This window comes from Fundulus heteroclitus, chromosome 14, assembly GCF_011125445.2.
Source record: "Fundulus heteroclitus isolate FHET01 chromosome 14, MU-UCD_Fhet_4.1, whole genome shotgun sequence".
Classification (NCBI taxonomy): Eukaryota; Metazoa; Chordata; class Actinopteri; order Cyprinodontiformes; family Fundulidae; genus Fundulus; species Fundulus heteroclitus.
The window spans coordinates 30,873,917-30,890,094 of NC_046374.1; the positions used below are offsets into that span (position 1 = coordinate 30,873,917).

General features: G+C 38.5%; 1 protein-coding gene and 1 long non-coding RNA gene across 2 annotated transcripts in view; one reads left to right on the forward strand and one right to left on the reverse strand.

The window, feature by feature from the left end:
* Positions 1–16,178, reverse strand: part of LOC105924405 — a 749,458-nt gene that overhangs the window by 682,084 nt on the left and 51,196 nt on the right. The window lies entirely within an intron of this gene.
* LOC118565767 overlaps positions 1–16,178 on the forward strand; it is a 42,960-nt gene that overhangs the window by 26,683 nt on the left and 99 nt on the right. The window contains exon 2 of the long non-coding RNA XR_004932592.1: positions 16,023–16,097. This is a non-coding gene — a long non-coding RNA (uncharacterized LOC118565767). The remainder of the gene's footprint in view (positions 1–16,022; positions 16,098–16,178) is intronic.

A 16,178-nucleotide genomic window follows, 5' to 3' on the forward strand; every position in this document is an offset into this window, starting at 1 on the left:
ATTTAAGAAGGAAGGCAAAACAAAACTATCTAAAAGAACTTTTATCCTGTAACAAATTTGCCAACTATCTCAAATGTTGCAGGGAAATGGATTATTGTGCAGTTAACACAACATATAAACAATTGTCCAAGCATGCTGTTTGGTTTTAGGAAGCATCATTATACAGATACTGCCACTTTCTAGAAAATCCAAAATGTTGTGCTGTATTCCTTGACCTGAAAAGTACTTTTGACACCATTAATCATAAAGATCTGCTGGTAAAATTAACCAACTTTAATTTATCTTATACTACCCTCTGCTGGATGAAATCTTACCTGTCTGACAGAAAACAAGCAGTTATGGGACCAATTCTCAACCTTCATGTTGATGATTTATTCGATGTATGTAAAAAAAAATTGCAATAATATACCGACACAGTATTAAAAGTTCATGCAAAAATCAAAAGTGAAGCTGCTGCTGTTCTCTAGTCTGCAAGTTTTCCTCTAGGCAGGCAGCTGTCTGTTAGTTAATAGAAGAATTAGATCTTGGAGTAGATTTGACATTTAAATTTCAAGCAGCATGTAAAGAGAATTTCATGCATTACTAAGTTTCATTTGTCTAAATTCAATTATATAAGGTCACATCTGACTTCCGAAGCGGCAAAAACGTATATGCATGCCAGGATAATCAGCCATATTAATTGATGTCATTTTACATGGTCTCACATATCAGAAGCCATTCTGAAACCCTTAAAGTCTCTCTTCAAGCAAACACTGAAATTTCTTGACAAAAACCTTTACAGTAACATTGTTGTAATATTTTAAGTATCTACATCTTGGACTTTGATAGTCATCAGATATTTGTGGATGCTTGCCTAGTTTTTAAAGTTTTAAATGAACTTGCCTCTCCTCCTTAAATGAATTGTATAAGAGAAAATAAAGCATGTAATAGAATAAACAGTAAAACATTGACCAGAGGAGACTGCATGTGCGACAATGCAGGATTAAATTTGCCCAGACGGTGGCATCCATCAGAGGTAAACTCATGTCAGGAACTGTGGCACTTATTACGACTTTAAAAACATTCTGAAACATTGGTTAAAAACTAACCAGACATTTGTTCACAGACAGATTGTCTGTTTTCCTAGAAACCCTAACTGATTTTATTGTAAATTCATGTTTTGGGTATTTTTTCTGTATATATCATCTGTGTTCTCCTCTGTATAGTGTCTTGTTTTTTGTTTATCGTCCTTACCTGAAATGCAGAGGAGTTTCCCAGCTATAACAGACCATTGAGTAAATGGTTGGCCTCTGTGAAAGGCATTGTGTTGTTCCGATTTTAACCACTAGGTGTCATTATTATTACTTATTACTCCTTTAAAACTGGTTTGCTAAAAGTATCATATAGGCCATCAGGGTTTTTGAGATGCATTGTTATTTCTTCAGTTGAACTAATTAAAAAAATATTTAAAAATGTTAATTTTGCGGAAGTCAAACTATAATTTACTTCAAGCTGAAGATTCCTGACATGATCATTGTTGATCATGCTTACTTAATTTTCATCACTTCCATTTGTTGCTTTTATAATCCCTATGTAGAAAACAGCTTTAGATATATTTTATCCCTTTATTTCTAAACGAGAAAGTCAATCACTTGTTACTCCTGTTTTTGAAGAATTCTTAAGTGATCTGTCTTTTTTTAAAGTCAAACAAAAGACAACAACCATTTTCATGTAAAACGTGCCATGTTAACATATGCTATATAACATCCTCCTGATGCCCTCAAAGCATTTGCAAAAGCAGGCTATATGCAATCCCCGGGCGAGGCCATTATTACCTGAACCGGAACTTCACCAAGGAGAGTGCAAGCACCCCTTTCTATCATACCGCAAGTTGACAGCCGGTTGCAATTTTTCACAAGCGTTAGTTCAACAAAGTCAGTGAAGTATGTATGCAAAATGGCTATATTGCAATGGATATGAATATGTCCTACGCAAATTCCTTTTGGTTTTTGCAAAACGTCCGGCTCTCTACTCGGCCAACATTTTCGTTGATTTTTATGAGGGGGGCTGCTTATACGCTATGTCACGGAAAGGATCGGGATACCTTAAGGGTTCTTACTGCTGTTAAGGGACATCGCAGGGCTCCTACGCAAAACTAGCTGTAGGAGGGAGCATACAGGTTACTCTTCCTACTTCCTTCCTTGCTGACCTCACCATTCGGACAGCACTTATTGTGGTAACTGCCAACGCACTTCCTTATTGGCCAAAGAGTCCTTACTCAATAAGGCTGGCCTGTTCGGTTCATGTTAGCCCAATCTCCAGGTGGGTGGGCCCGTGGGTCTTCTGGTCTGGGGCCAGGGTGGGGGGGTTAGGACTGGAGAATGGTAGGTCGGGTTGTGGTGGTCCCCCCGCCCCCCCCCCCCCCCCCCCCCCCCCGCCCATCTTGATTTTAGGGTTCACCTGCCAGGTCCTGGGGCTGGATACCCCTGTTGGGTGCCAGTGCCTGGACCTGGGAATATAGGATGTGTGTGGTGAGTGCGAGTGTGTGTATTGCATCACCCTTATTTTTTTGTAGGGGTGTTTGCGTGTGGGGGCACTAGGGTGGGAACAAGTGAATGTGATTGTGTATATAGTTTTCTGTTTGTTTGTTTATTTGTCAGGTTGGGTTAGTACTGCCCCCTCTCCCAGGACATCTCAGGATTCCACTAAGTGTGGTGTTCAGGATCAGGTTGTTGTAGCACCCCTCTGTCAGATTGTAGTGGGTCTAATAATGGTTGGAGATGAATCCGCAAACTTCACCACTGTGTTTGTGGGGTGGATAGCAGAACAGTCATGGGTTTAGAGAGCAGAGCCGAGGACACAGCGCTGCTAGGATCAGTGGGACGGATGTGCATTTCCCTACCCTCGTCATCTGGGGCCTGTTGGTAAGGAAATCACTGATCAAAGAGCAGAAAGGTGGAGATAATCCTAGGTTGTGGAGCATCAGCGCCAGCATGTCTGGGAACACACTGTTAAACGTTGCGTGTGTTTGCGTCTGTGCTTGAAAAGGTGAGACGAGATCTTAGTGTCTGATAACAGCTGGATGATTGACTGTTTTAAGACTATTTTGAGACCTCTACATTTCAACCAAGTTTTAAGCTGTTCTACACTGGGTTTCTTGGTTAAAGCCTGTTGAAATTAAGGTCCTTCAAGTCAGTTATTGAAATGGCAGTTGGACTAGGTGAATTCCCATCCGAGCAGAAGCAAATTAGTCTAAGTAGGTAATGCAAAAAATATTTAAAATGGAAGCAAATTAGACTACATACAGATCATTTCCTTGATGGACATGCTTTTTTTGTTTTCGTTTTTTTAACACCTCATTTGACTTACTGTAATATTTGATTACCACTGTTTCACTATTCTGATACATTCTGCAATCATCCAAGAAAAAAATCTGCTGACAATATTTTAAACATGTCTACACTTGGAACAGGATTTTTACATACAATTTAAGAGGAAAAATTACCTTTTTTTGAGTGGGATTGAGTGAAGTACTTGGTCACCAGAATCATGATGAGACTGCTGATGTAATCTCCCTGGAATGTGTTGGAGGAACAAGCTGTAAACACTGGAGAGTTAAAAATGCAATCCTCCTTCTCTGTTTAATGATGGCTTTTCTCTTTTGACCATGATGGCTTCTTTCACCCCTCTTTCGAACCATCTGTTCTCCCTGTCTAAAATCTGGACACCATTGTTGTCAAAAGTGTGTCCTTTCTTCTTGAGGTGCAAGTGGATGACTGAATCTTGCGCTGAAGTGCTGGCCCTCCTGTACTAGTTTCTTCGATGTTTAAGTCTAAGCAGTCCTTGCTGCATTGGATCACATACACAATGCCTCTCAGGTGTGGTTTGGTGTCTTTTAGGGTGAACACATTTTTTTTGTCTAAGAGTTATTAGGTTTTAAATTTACTTATATGTTGTATTTGAAGAAAATTCTCCTGAGTTTCCCAGAAACTCCTGACACATATGAAATTGCTCAGTTTTTTTATATCCCTTTGTTATAGCCTCTGTGTTAGACATAGTGTTATTTATTCTGTTTTGTCCAAAGGTCTGAACAAGTCATCTGTGATGAGACCAAGAATGGCAGAGAAATCAGACAACTTCTGAAAGTGGGTAGCTGATGGAAAAGTCTGCAGTGTAGAGGGTGAACAGAAAGTGTCAGCGCAGTTCTCTGCAGTGCTCCTGTACGGCGACCAGTCAGAGACACACCTCCGTTTCCTCACATACTGCAGTCGACCAGCGAGGTAATGCAGAATCCACTGCTCCACTCCTGATAGCTGCTGCTTTTCCTTCAGATGTTGTGGTTGGATGCTGTTGAAAGCGCTAGAAAAATCAATGAACATGGTCCTCAACATTGCTTCTAGGTTTTACAGGTGGGTGTCTTTTGGTGGAGATAAACCAGAATTATCAAAGCAAAAAAGAAAGAAAACAAAACTGATTAGTTTGGAAATGTAAAATCCAGCCTTTTGTCTTTTCTAAGTCTGACTAAACTTTTTAAAGATATACAAAGCCTAAATGATTGACACTTAGATAATTAGCTAATGCCTTTTGCAGTACAACCTTTTCATTGCAGTATACATATTGCACACTGTTGCACTAATGATATATTGTACCAACAGAATATTAGGGACAAACAGGACAAACAAATGTGAACCCAGACACACACACCTAAGGAGAAGTTGGACATCATTAATTTTGGATTGCAGGATGAAGTCAGAGTATCCTGAGGAAACTTGCGCATTCACAAGGAGAACATGCAAACGCTATGCAGAAAGAGCCCAGGTCAGGGTATGAAACCAGGACGTTCTTGCTGCAAGGCAACAGTGTTATCAGCTACCCCACTTTTACTGATTGCACAATTCCCATAATCACATATCCCTTTGCATTCTTGCAAGCATTGAGTTTAGCTATAGCTGTTAGAAAGTACTTTTGAATCTGCTTGTCTTTGTTTTAATCCTATCACTGCAACCAAATCTCAACAGGATGAACAGTCTGGGTGGGTAAATGTTAATAGAAATTTCAGTTCTATCATGAGTCCTTGATCTCAGCTGCCTTGGTAGAACAGGGCCCTGGGTGAGGCTCATTGTGATAGACTGATCTACCAATTAGAAGTGGAGTTTGAGTAGCTTGAGAGCAATGCAAGCATAAACAGTCAAAGATAAATGGGTTGGACTTGAACACTCAATTATTGTTAATGACTATTTGCACACTTTCTAACTTCAACAGGAGTGTTTGTCTGATACATTCAGGCAATTGCACAGTAAATTACATAATTTGGTAAAATGACTGCTGTCTGTTTGACTTGAACATTTAAATAAGATAGACTTATCCACATTTATAAAAAAAAAAAACAATAATAATCTATCCCTTGACTATCTCATGACATATTACAACAAATTTGATCAATCCAGTGAATCAAATACATTCACATATTTTTTGACAAATTATGTTATAATAATTGCTCCCTGACTGTGATTTGTTGTACATTGACTATTTCTTTAAATCATTCCTTGTCTTATTGCACTCCTTAGAGATGAAAACTCAATCACCAAACCATGCTTACCTGTGTCTGTCTTATTAAATCCACCTTTGCTCTCCAGGGTAAAAGCTCAGTTCAGCTACAGCACAGATGACAGATTAGCTGAATCATTATGCCAATGAAATCTAACTGTACTACTCCAGCACTTAAACACCTCTCTCTCTTAAGTAATTAGATTACTTGAATCTTTCTCAAAAGTTTCAGATTATTCTATAAAGTGTTTAAAATCTATAGTGCTGCCAATTAACGGCTCTTTACAGAAACCCCTAGATTTACAACTAGTATATAATTGCAGGATTAAACAAAATTTAACCACACACCATTTAAAAAAAAAAGATCAAATATGATCTTGAGGGATTGCTGCAAATCCATGGACAATGCAGACGACTGTCCCTGTGGCTCTACGCTCTTTCATGAGGAGTGAATGCTGCTTGGAGAGACTTGATTTAAGTTACTGGGTTACCTTTAGAGGAAACTTTTTTGACCAATCTGTCAAATAAAGTGCCTTGTGATGACACGTGTTGTGAAATGGCTCTATATAAATAAAATTGCATTAAATTTGCCAGTCAGGTGACTTTTGAAGCCAATTGGTTGCCAATGTATTTGTGTAATCTGATTGAATTTGTGCCTTGAGATGACATGTATCATGAATAAAATTGAATTGAATTGAATTGAATTGAATCTTTACAAATCGAAATCGCTACCAATCTCGCTCATGGGAAGGGTTGCTTCAATTAAAATTATGTTTTCACCTAGAATTAAATACCTATTCTCAATGATCCCCGATAAACCATCATTCAACTGGTTTAAATCTCTGGACTCCTTCACCTCTAAATTTTTTTTGAAAGATTACCCCCCCGTATCAGCTTGAAGACACTACAGAAGACTAAAAAAGGAGGGGGACTAGATCTGCCTGACTTCCATAACTACTACTTAGCAAATAGACTACAATACATCTCTAAATGGATAAAACATAATCCCTTAGAGGAGCCCTGACTAGCCACAGAATAGAAAATATGTAATAATATCAAGATTACTGATTTTCCATTTATTAGCTCAAATGTAAAACGGCATACATGCTTAAAAAATATTAAGTAGCTGATTAATTATAATTAATCAGCTACTTTCTGACAGCATGGTGGGAGTTTCTTAAAATGACAGAGTCATCACTGGGTCAGCCGTAAACCCATCTGGAATAATCCTGACATCCTACAAAAAAATAATATGACAAACTTTACATACTGGAAGAATAAAGCTATTGAATACCTGGAACATATATTTGAAGGAAGTGGATTTATCACATTTGATAGATTAAATATTCTACATGGAACTAATAAAAACAAATTCTTGGAATATCAAGAAATTAAATCTATAATAAAAAATAAATTTAAGCTCATTAAAGGTGGTTTACAAATTCCAATAACTGTATTAAAGTTACTGGATCTACCCCCCCCCCCTCCCAAAAAATAATAAAAATTCTAAATTACACAGGACACTGTCTAAACTAGATGATTAACTATCTTTTCCTATTTTGAAATGGGAAGAGGATTTATCAGTCAGCTTCGAACAAAACACCTGGGCTGGGATATTTTAAGCCGTTTGGACTAAGGACATTGCATTCAGAGCAGAAGCAAATCAGTCTGAGTAGTTGCATGCAAAACATATTTAAAATGGCAGCAAAACCAACTATTTCCTTGTTGGACACTGTTATTTATCTCACTACCTCACTGTTGCTGTTTGCCTGGTACCACTTTAAGGTACGTCAGTACATATGTATATAAGTCACCATGAATTTACACAAGTCATCCTAAATCTCTGCTTTATTTTCTTTTATTTTTCTTTTTTTTATCTTTTTTTTGATCCACTGTATATATGTCGACACACTGTATATACCTTATGCACCTTTTCCTCCGTTTGGCACCTTTTTTTGATTATTGATTATTAAGCCGATGTGTGACAAGTGAATTTCTCCACTGTGAGATCAATAAAGCTAATTATATCTTATCCTATCTTATGGTTTTCAGTTTCTGGACATGCACCTGTGCTTGCCTCTCGACTCTGTCTCTCAGCTCTGCCCTCTCTGTACCTCTGCCAGTCGGAAATTGGATTCTGGATTTAGGAAACGGACCTGGATTGGATCTGCTGGATTTCCCCTATTGTGCTTCTGCCTTCTTTCGATTCCCCGTGTATGATCTTGGACTGCCCCTGTGTTTTCTCACATTGCCTGCCCCTTTCAGGAGAAAGGACTCATCATTGGATTCAAAGTTCTTTACAGATCCAGTTAAGGTCAGTGGCCTTTTCAGTGCAGCAAATATTTCCCCGTGCAAACTCCCAGCCACTAACGTGCCTCTCTCCCTTGCAGTGGTGCCAGTACCGCTCCCAGAGGCTCGCATTTTGGCTACACCTCTACTTTTAATAAAGTATGTCAAACGTGTCTTTGGTGTCGTGTGAATAACCGGGTCCGGCTCCTAAGATTCATTACAGAATCTAATAAACTTGAATAAATATTAAGATTAGCTAGTAGCTGAGGACTGATTAGGGTTTTTTTCTGAGCCAGAATCTACAAAGGTGGATGTGTTATAGTCCCTATCATCAGTAAGGATAATAGTCTTGAGCATAAATCAGGGTTTTTTGCCATTATGAACTGCACCCACCAGGACCCCATGGTTTACTAGTGGGCATTCTCTTTTGGTCGAATCGGACAATTTATGTGGACATGTCCCGATTGACCACAATAGGGACAGAACTCGGTGGTAAGGTGCCTGTGCCTCTCCTCATTGGCTAACCAGGCCCTTCCTACTTGCTCACACAATGCTCCCGATGTTTCCGGCTCCCGAAAAGCCTGTTTCTTTTCATTAATATGTCCCTCTAGGGGATGTTATATCCAAATTGCCAAATCAATTAACTCATCCATCGTCTGTTATTCACGACTAGCAAGTATTATCTTCATTTCCTCATTTAACGAACACCTGAAATCCTTCCAAAGTGCTGATTGATTTAAACCATTTGCTTTGGCTAAAGCTCTAAATTCAACAGCTAAGGCCTTTACGGGTCGATGACCCTGCTTTTATGCAGACAGTTGGTTGTCGGCTTCCTGCATTTCCTGACTTTGTAGCAAACGTCAGTTGTTTTTCTGGTACTTTACAGATGTTTACAAGAAGTGGACCAGGAAATGGTTTGTTCTATAATTTCAATATTAAAAAAGCTTGAATAAATTAGGGATTGACTGTATAAATGCACGTGCACAACGGAGAATTTGTTTAGAAGAACCAACTCATTCATCATGTTACTCTCTATGCTGCTGCTGCTGCTCGTGGTCAGTCATACAGAAACTGCTTATATGGGCGGTGTGGGGAGCTACACCACTAAAGACTTCCAAAATGACACATACTCAGTAAGTATGGATTCTCTGAAGTTTATTTTATTTTCCTTTTATTTAAATGCACTTGCACCCAATACCTCTTTCCTTTTAAATCTACAGATGATAGAGCGCTATAAGCAGAGCTACAGCTCTTGTGAAGATCTTTGTTCTGGCTGTCTTAAAATTGAGGAAAGCAGAGGTGATTGGTGTCTGGCAGAGTATATCATCAAGAGGACGTATCCGAATAAACAACTTTTTTCCTATTTTACTACAGGGTGACTGAATCTTATAAATATGCTAAATATATCTAACAATTATCAGATTTCACCAAGAAATTATTAAACATTAAACTCCTACACCTACTAAACAACTGTGCCCATATTCACAAAGACAAGAAATAGCTCTTTGTGTTGTCATTGTAGGAAAATTCTTGGAATTTCTAAGATTTCTAAAATTTTTCTTAGAATTTTACCTTAGTAAGATAAATTATTCATAAAACATCTTAGGCATTAAGGAATCTCCTAACGTGTGTGTAAAATGTTAGGACTGGTGAGGAGAAATTTTAGTGACACTAAGAGTGACTTAAGCAGGGAAGATTGTGGAAACAGAGAGAGCTGTTTGAGTGATCCACCACCTAAACAGTGGAGGAAATGACCACATAAATGTCTTTGACAATCATACAATTATTTGTATGATTGTAAATAAGATAAACTATCATACCCATAGGCAGAAATGAATAAGTGTCAGTGGCCCGATGGGTTAAAGGTACGGCCCCATTAACATAATTTTACTGAGGATAGATCAACAATAGGAAAATTACTAAATAATCAGCAATAAGAAGTGGAGAAATGTACAAAGAATACATATAAAATATGTGAGAAAATGTTTTCCGTATTGTATATGATGATGTCGGTAGTCTTAATGGCATTTCTGCAGAAATGTACTTCAAATTTCACCTATTTGTGCCATGATCCTAGGATCAGTTTCCCTTTCAAAACTCATCGAGTCTCTTCCCAGAGCTGCACAGACCGAAGCACTGCTACCATGTCCAGTTTGGTTTGCTCCACCATTTTTTCTCAAATTTATGTTGGTCATTTAGCCAATCACAGTAAAATGCTGTGAGTGCACATTAATATCAAACAGATGTAGAAAAATGAGTTATGAGTAATATAACAGTCCATGCCGTATCAGTCTAGTAAAGCTGGGCATGCACTGTACGATTTTTTTGCCCTTTTCGAGACGATTCTTCAGTCATGCGAGATCGGGCCGTCTTCTTCTTCTTCTACTGTTTACGTTTGTCTTCCAGCCAGACGAGTCCGTCAAGCGCCATCTCTCTACGGGGCTGGGTCCGATGTGTGGTTTTTAGACGTCCAGTGTAAGCGGTCAGATCACATCAGAGCATGTACAGTAAGAACAGATATGGAGAGCTGTAAACTTTTTAACCCTGCGGTTTCGTCGTACAGTTTGTGCTGTATCTGAGTATAGCGACTGAAAATATCGTACAATGTATGCCCGGCTTAAGGAGCTGGTACAGCCCGATTTCTAAGGCGGGACTAACAGGGTAACCGTCATCAGGTTAGGACCAATCAGATTACTACAGATGTGACACAAAAAACTCAAAGCGACACGTTTTTTTTTTTTGTTTTATTTATTTGTAGTCCTTGAAACATGTCATGCCATTGAGCAAACACTCCAGTGAACAACTTTTTGCCCCTTTTGTCTGAAAAAAAAAATCAGAGGACACTTGGTGTACTCAATCCTCCAAGGCACCAAGAAACTAAAATCTGTGTATGTATCTTCACTGGGATGATAGCAGAAATAATAAAGTCCCACCTCCTGTACTGTGATTGGTCCAGAGGGAATGGAGCGTTATCAGACTGATTTACGCTCTGTGTAATTTAGTCTGGTTGGTCAGGCTACAGAGTTGCTCTCAGCAGCGTCTGAATCACTCTTAAGCTAAAAAAACAAGGTAGGAATCATTAGGCTAAGATAGGAGCTCTCTGAGAGACTCTGAGAATCTTTGTGATTATGGGTACTGTTTTTTTTTTTTTTTTTTTTTTTTTTTTAGCAATTAAGTCTCCTGTTGGACAATGTATCTGGCCTGCTGTTCTGTAATGTGTTTTGGTACCCCTGTGTATTAAACCTTCCAAATATCTTCTATTAAAGACCGACTTCTAACTGGATACAAAACAGACATGGAATTTCATCTGGGGTAGCTACTATATTTGTTGAGCTGAGGAACCGCTCTGACACCAACACACTCAACTCATCACCAAAAACTGGCATCCTGCCGGTTATGAGGTAATTCAGACAGTTTTTATAAAATGCTACATGTTTGTTTAGTTCTTTTTAAGCTTTAGTTCTTTGAAGCTCAGAAATGGCTTCCAAATTACATCCACACTGCTGTGAATCAGTTTTTATCTGTGTAAAGCAAGCCATATTTAGTCATTAACATTTTTTCAGATATCTCCGCTTTCCTAGCCATGCATGAACTCCACTGACTGTTTTAAGAATAAGTAAAACACATTTTCATGTTGACATACCTTTATCTTTGTGATTTTAAGGTCTGTGAAAGATGCTATTTAAATAAAATAAAAACACTTAGTGTAATAGTGATTCAGTACTTTCCTTCAAAACTGGACATAGACAAGATGCATCTTTTAGGTTTTATTGTTCTCATTTGAAACGGTAAAATTCTGAATAAAATATATTGATTATATGTACCATTTTGTCATTTCCCAAAGATATAGTGCTTGAGCTATAATTGATAAAAGAGAAAACAATGAAATGCAAATTAGTTAAGATTCTAAAGTTTCCTAAAGGAAACCAAACCATTTGAGTTCTCATGTGGGACTATTATGTCTGTTTTCTGCCTCTTTCAGAGTTCCTTCAAACTGTCACAGAAATATTAGCTTGGTGGACTTTGACCCCGATGGAGACAAGGTCAGATGCAGATACGCACAAACCCCCCCACATGAATGCAACACCTGCACACCACCGTCTGTTCTGAGCTTATCAGTAAGTAATATATGATGGTTTCAGGTAACATGAAAGAATAATAAATTTAGTTAAAGCCCCAGTGTGTAAGTTGAGGTTGTTTGAATTACAAACAACTTCACCGTTAAGTGTGGAACGTGTCATAAATGCTGCTGAGTGTCATAAATGTGACAATGTTAACAAGCATGTCTTCCATTTATTTGGTAGCACGCTACTGCTAATAGCTAATAGCAATGGTCATCATGTGAAATGAGTTTTGGTACTGTTGCCTGGTCCACTTATTGTAAGGGACTTTGGGCTTGTTTTTTTTTTTCTAAAGCCACTCATAAATTCTGATAATGGGCTGTAAAACAAGTGACTATAAACATAATTTATAGAGAGACCCTCTTGGGGTGCTGCGCTATAGACACCGTCACCCAGCTGAAACACACAGATTCCCTGCTGGGAGGACGGGGTAGTTGCTGGACTACACAGCCCTGTTTCTAACATAATGCCAAAAATAAACTTCACTGTTATATTGAACTAAAGCTACAGTTGGTAATCCTGTTCAGAAACACTTTGTGTTATACTTGGTAAAATGGTTCTTCCATCCCCAAAGGAGTTAATACATTATGTATTCTGAAAAAGTAGGTTAAGAAGTTTGATCTCTTTGGGAGCTGCAGGCCTCTAAATATTTTAACCAGTTTTGGTCCTGCTCTCACCTCATCTGTACCTCAAGTTCTCGGGGTATCGATCGGTTGTCCCACATGCTAATCATTCTGATGCGCTCACGTAACGCCAGTGAGCGTGCACATTCCTTGTTAGTTTCCGCTTGCTGCGCACTTTTAGTGTTTATGTATCCGGTTAGCTTAGCGCTTAGCTTAGGTGTTAGCCGTTCATTGTAGCTGCACTGCTCTCACCGTATACTTTGAACATGGCTGAGAGTCACAAGAAGCAAACTGTGTACATGTTTATGAGAAAAAGAGGAAGGCCTCAGTAGTAAGTACTAAGACCAGAGTGAATTTGGGAGATTTTTTCACGCGATCCCCTGAGAAGCGGAAGACCAAGTAAGATAGTCTTGTGCATGTACAGTTACTCAAAAAGGGACAAATCGGTGACTCTACCTTTAACTTACCTGTCCAGCAGAATGCCTCCAACCACCACATCTGTTTTGAAGCTCTGCTCCCTAATAAATTGTCTCCAACCCACCTGGTAAAAGCTAAGCCGATGTGGACTTTCATCCCAGTTATTACTTCTTTTTCTATTCTTGCTTGCCTTTTCTTCCCTCTCGCTGGGCAAATAGTATGGATGGTCCTACATTTCAACAGAAAACAGCCTACATAATGAGCTACGGCCATCTTTGCTTGTTTCATTCTCCTCCTCCACCAACAGAACGTCGTCATATGGAAAACATCTTCATATGGAAAACAAATATGTAATGGTTGATAAGTTTATCCCCTTTCGGTTACCATAATCAGAAATTGATCTGTGAGCCTTTATGACTCATAGATCAAGATAAGATGTTGCTTTAACAAGAAACATAGCTAAAACCAATAATGCACTACACGAGACAAAAGATTTGATTTTAAATCTCCATTTTTTGTCTTCTTGCAGTCTTGTACTCTTTCATTCAGCCCAACTAACAGCAGTGCTGAAGGTCCGTATGCAGTGCAGCTGATGATGGAGGACTTTCCCAGAGAACCATCCAAATTGATCAAAAGCAATGGTTTAACGCTTGTGATCAATGACAAGATTGCCATAAGCTATGTCCCTGTCCAGTTTGTTTTGAAAGGTATACTTTTATATTTTGATTGATTTTTTTGAGTTTTATTACCACGAAGAGCCGCACTGATGTAAACAATTTCCTTTGTTTAAGATTACCGGATTTGTCAGAAGTCGATTAATAAACTAAAGATTATTAAAAGACATGAAACTTTGACCTTTCTGAAACTTGGAATTTGTGAAAACTACTATGACAACAGCTGAGCTGGACTAATGGTTTAATGTTACTGAATTCATCTTTTAAACTACCTGGACAGTTGTTTTGAATGAAACTTCCGATACACAAAGTAATTTTAATGTATTTCACAAGTTTATTTCACCACGTCTGCATTTATTTCCTGCATTGCTCCAGTGGATCCTGCTGCACCCTCCTGCACAGAAGGTGAATATCTGCCCAGGTTCCTGTTTCCAACTCCAGAACACGGAGCTCAGATGTTCATTGATGTTAATCAAACAATACAAATAAAAATCCAAGCAGAGGCAACTCAGTCTGTGTGAGTAACAGTTAAATATTGTTTCTATTTATGTAAATGTTCTGACATGATTCATGTTGGCAGCCTGAAATTTGATCTTTCCTGTTGTGTTAAAATTATATCATAACTCCACCCCATACAGACAGCATAAAACCTGTGGATGCCTGTGCCAATTCCCGGTTATTATGCTGTTAGAGCATTTTAAACTTGACAAACTAAAAGGCTGGTGTATTTTAGCAAACATCGTCAAACCAATCTGTGGATCTCCTGTTTGTTTAAAGGATCACTGAGCTCCTGTTCAGCGGACCATTAGGTGTGGTCAAGTATGCAGCTGGTTCTGGACGTTTCACTCTGAGATGGACGCCTTCTACCAGTGAAGACGAAGAAAGCCACCCCATCTGTTTTGTTGTCCATGCAAAGTCAGTATTTGATCTGCTGGTTGCCAAATTATCTCAAATGCGCAAAGAAACAAATCAGTGTTCTCAGACTGCTTGGCCAAAATGTGAAGGAGCTACTATAGCAGCAGTATTATTGCTGCATGGATGAACAAATCCTGGGTTCTGTCTATAAAATGTCTCTTTGCCTGCCACAAAAAACGTGCCTATCATTTTCGTGCTGGGGCACCTAAATGTTCCCACTGAGGGACAATAAAGTATATTTCCATTATTTTGTATTTTCTATAGTTGGTGGGCCTTTGAGTTGATGACGTCTAAAAGTTTGCATATGAAGACAGGCAGAGTGATGCTGCAACTTACTGCAAAGCAACAATTTGCAGCAATATTTGATTTTAGTACAAGGGGGCATCTGGTGCAGCATATTTAAGGAAAAAAGTGTCAGGGTTAAAGTTTTTATCAGGCTTTTGTTTACTATTTTTTTTCAGATTTTCTTTGGCAAGGCAAGGCAAATTTATTTATATAGCACAATTCAGTACCGAGACAATGCAAAGTGCTTTACATGATTAAAATATAGGAATAAAAGCAAGTAGGGATAGAATGTAGAAACAAAAAAAGAACATTAAAAACAGTAAAACAGTTTAACTGGAACATTTAAAAGCAATTTTAAACAAATGTGTTTTTAATCTCGATTTAAAGGAACTCAGGCTTTCAGCACTTTTACATTCACTGGAAGTTTGTTCCAGATAAGTGGAGCATAGGAACTAAATGCTGCTTTGGGTTTTAGTTATGATTTGACTTTATTTTCTGTTAGTTTTCAGCTCCTCCTTCCCCTCACGCAGCTTTCCATTTACTCCATCTGCAAAAAAGGTTTCTGTAAATTTACAGAAACTGGAAATGAACCAGACCATAATCTCAGCCCCCAGGGTAAAAAGTGGGGATCAGCTTATGCCACCTCGGTGTTGGCACACAATAAGTCGAGTGCTTGATTGCAGCTAGACCTTGCAAGGATGAATTTTAGTACTTTGATAAAAAGTGCTTAAATTCATTCAACTTCAGAGGATTTGAAGTCTGCAACTGATCAGAAATGAACAACTTTGCTATAATTTATTACAATTTTAAAGAGCTGTCAAATTGACTTTCCTTCTTCACTTTAGGAACAAACTAATTTCTGTACAAAGAAATAAGAATAAAAAAGCTGTTAAATGTATAGAGAGCAATCTGATGTCTATTATGTTTTTCGGATCAGATCCTCTGAAGTTTTTTTGAACGTTATTTGAAGGCTGTTTCTTCACAAATTTAAGATTAACGCCCTGAACTGAATCACCTCCACAGTGATTCCAGTTCGGTTTACCAGTCTGAGCATCGCTGTGTTATTGTGACTGTTGGAAACGGTGAGTCGGTTCTTTCATTTCCATCTTTGATTTAATTTACTTTTTTATTCCCAGAAACTCATGATCTTTCTGCTTTTTTTTACCCCCCAGGAAGAATGGTGACTTCAACCACTGTTGTTGCACCCACCTTTCCTCTGACAACCCCAAATCCTCCACCGAGAACATGTAAGTAAGATGAAAGCAGGAGTAAAAGTACCTGTGGAAAAAAAGAGGAGTGAATGTACCTGGAAGTAGTGCCGTAAACCA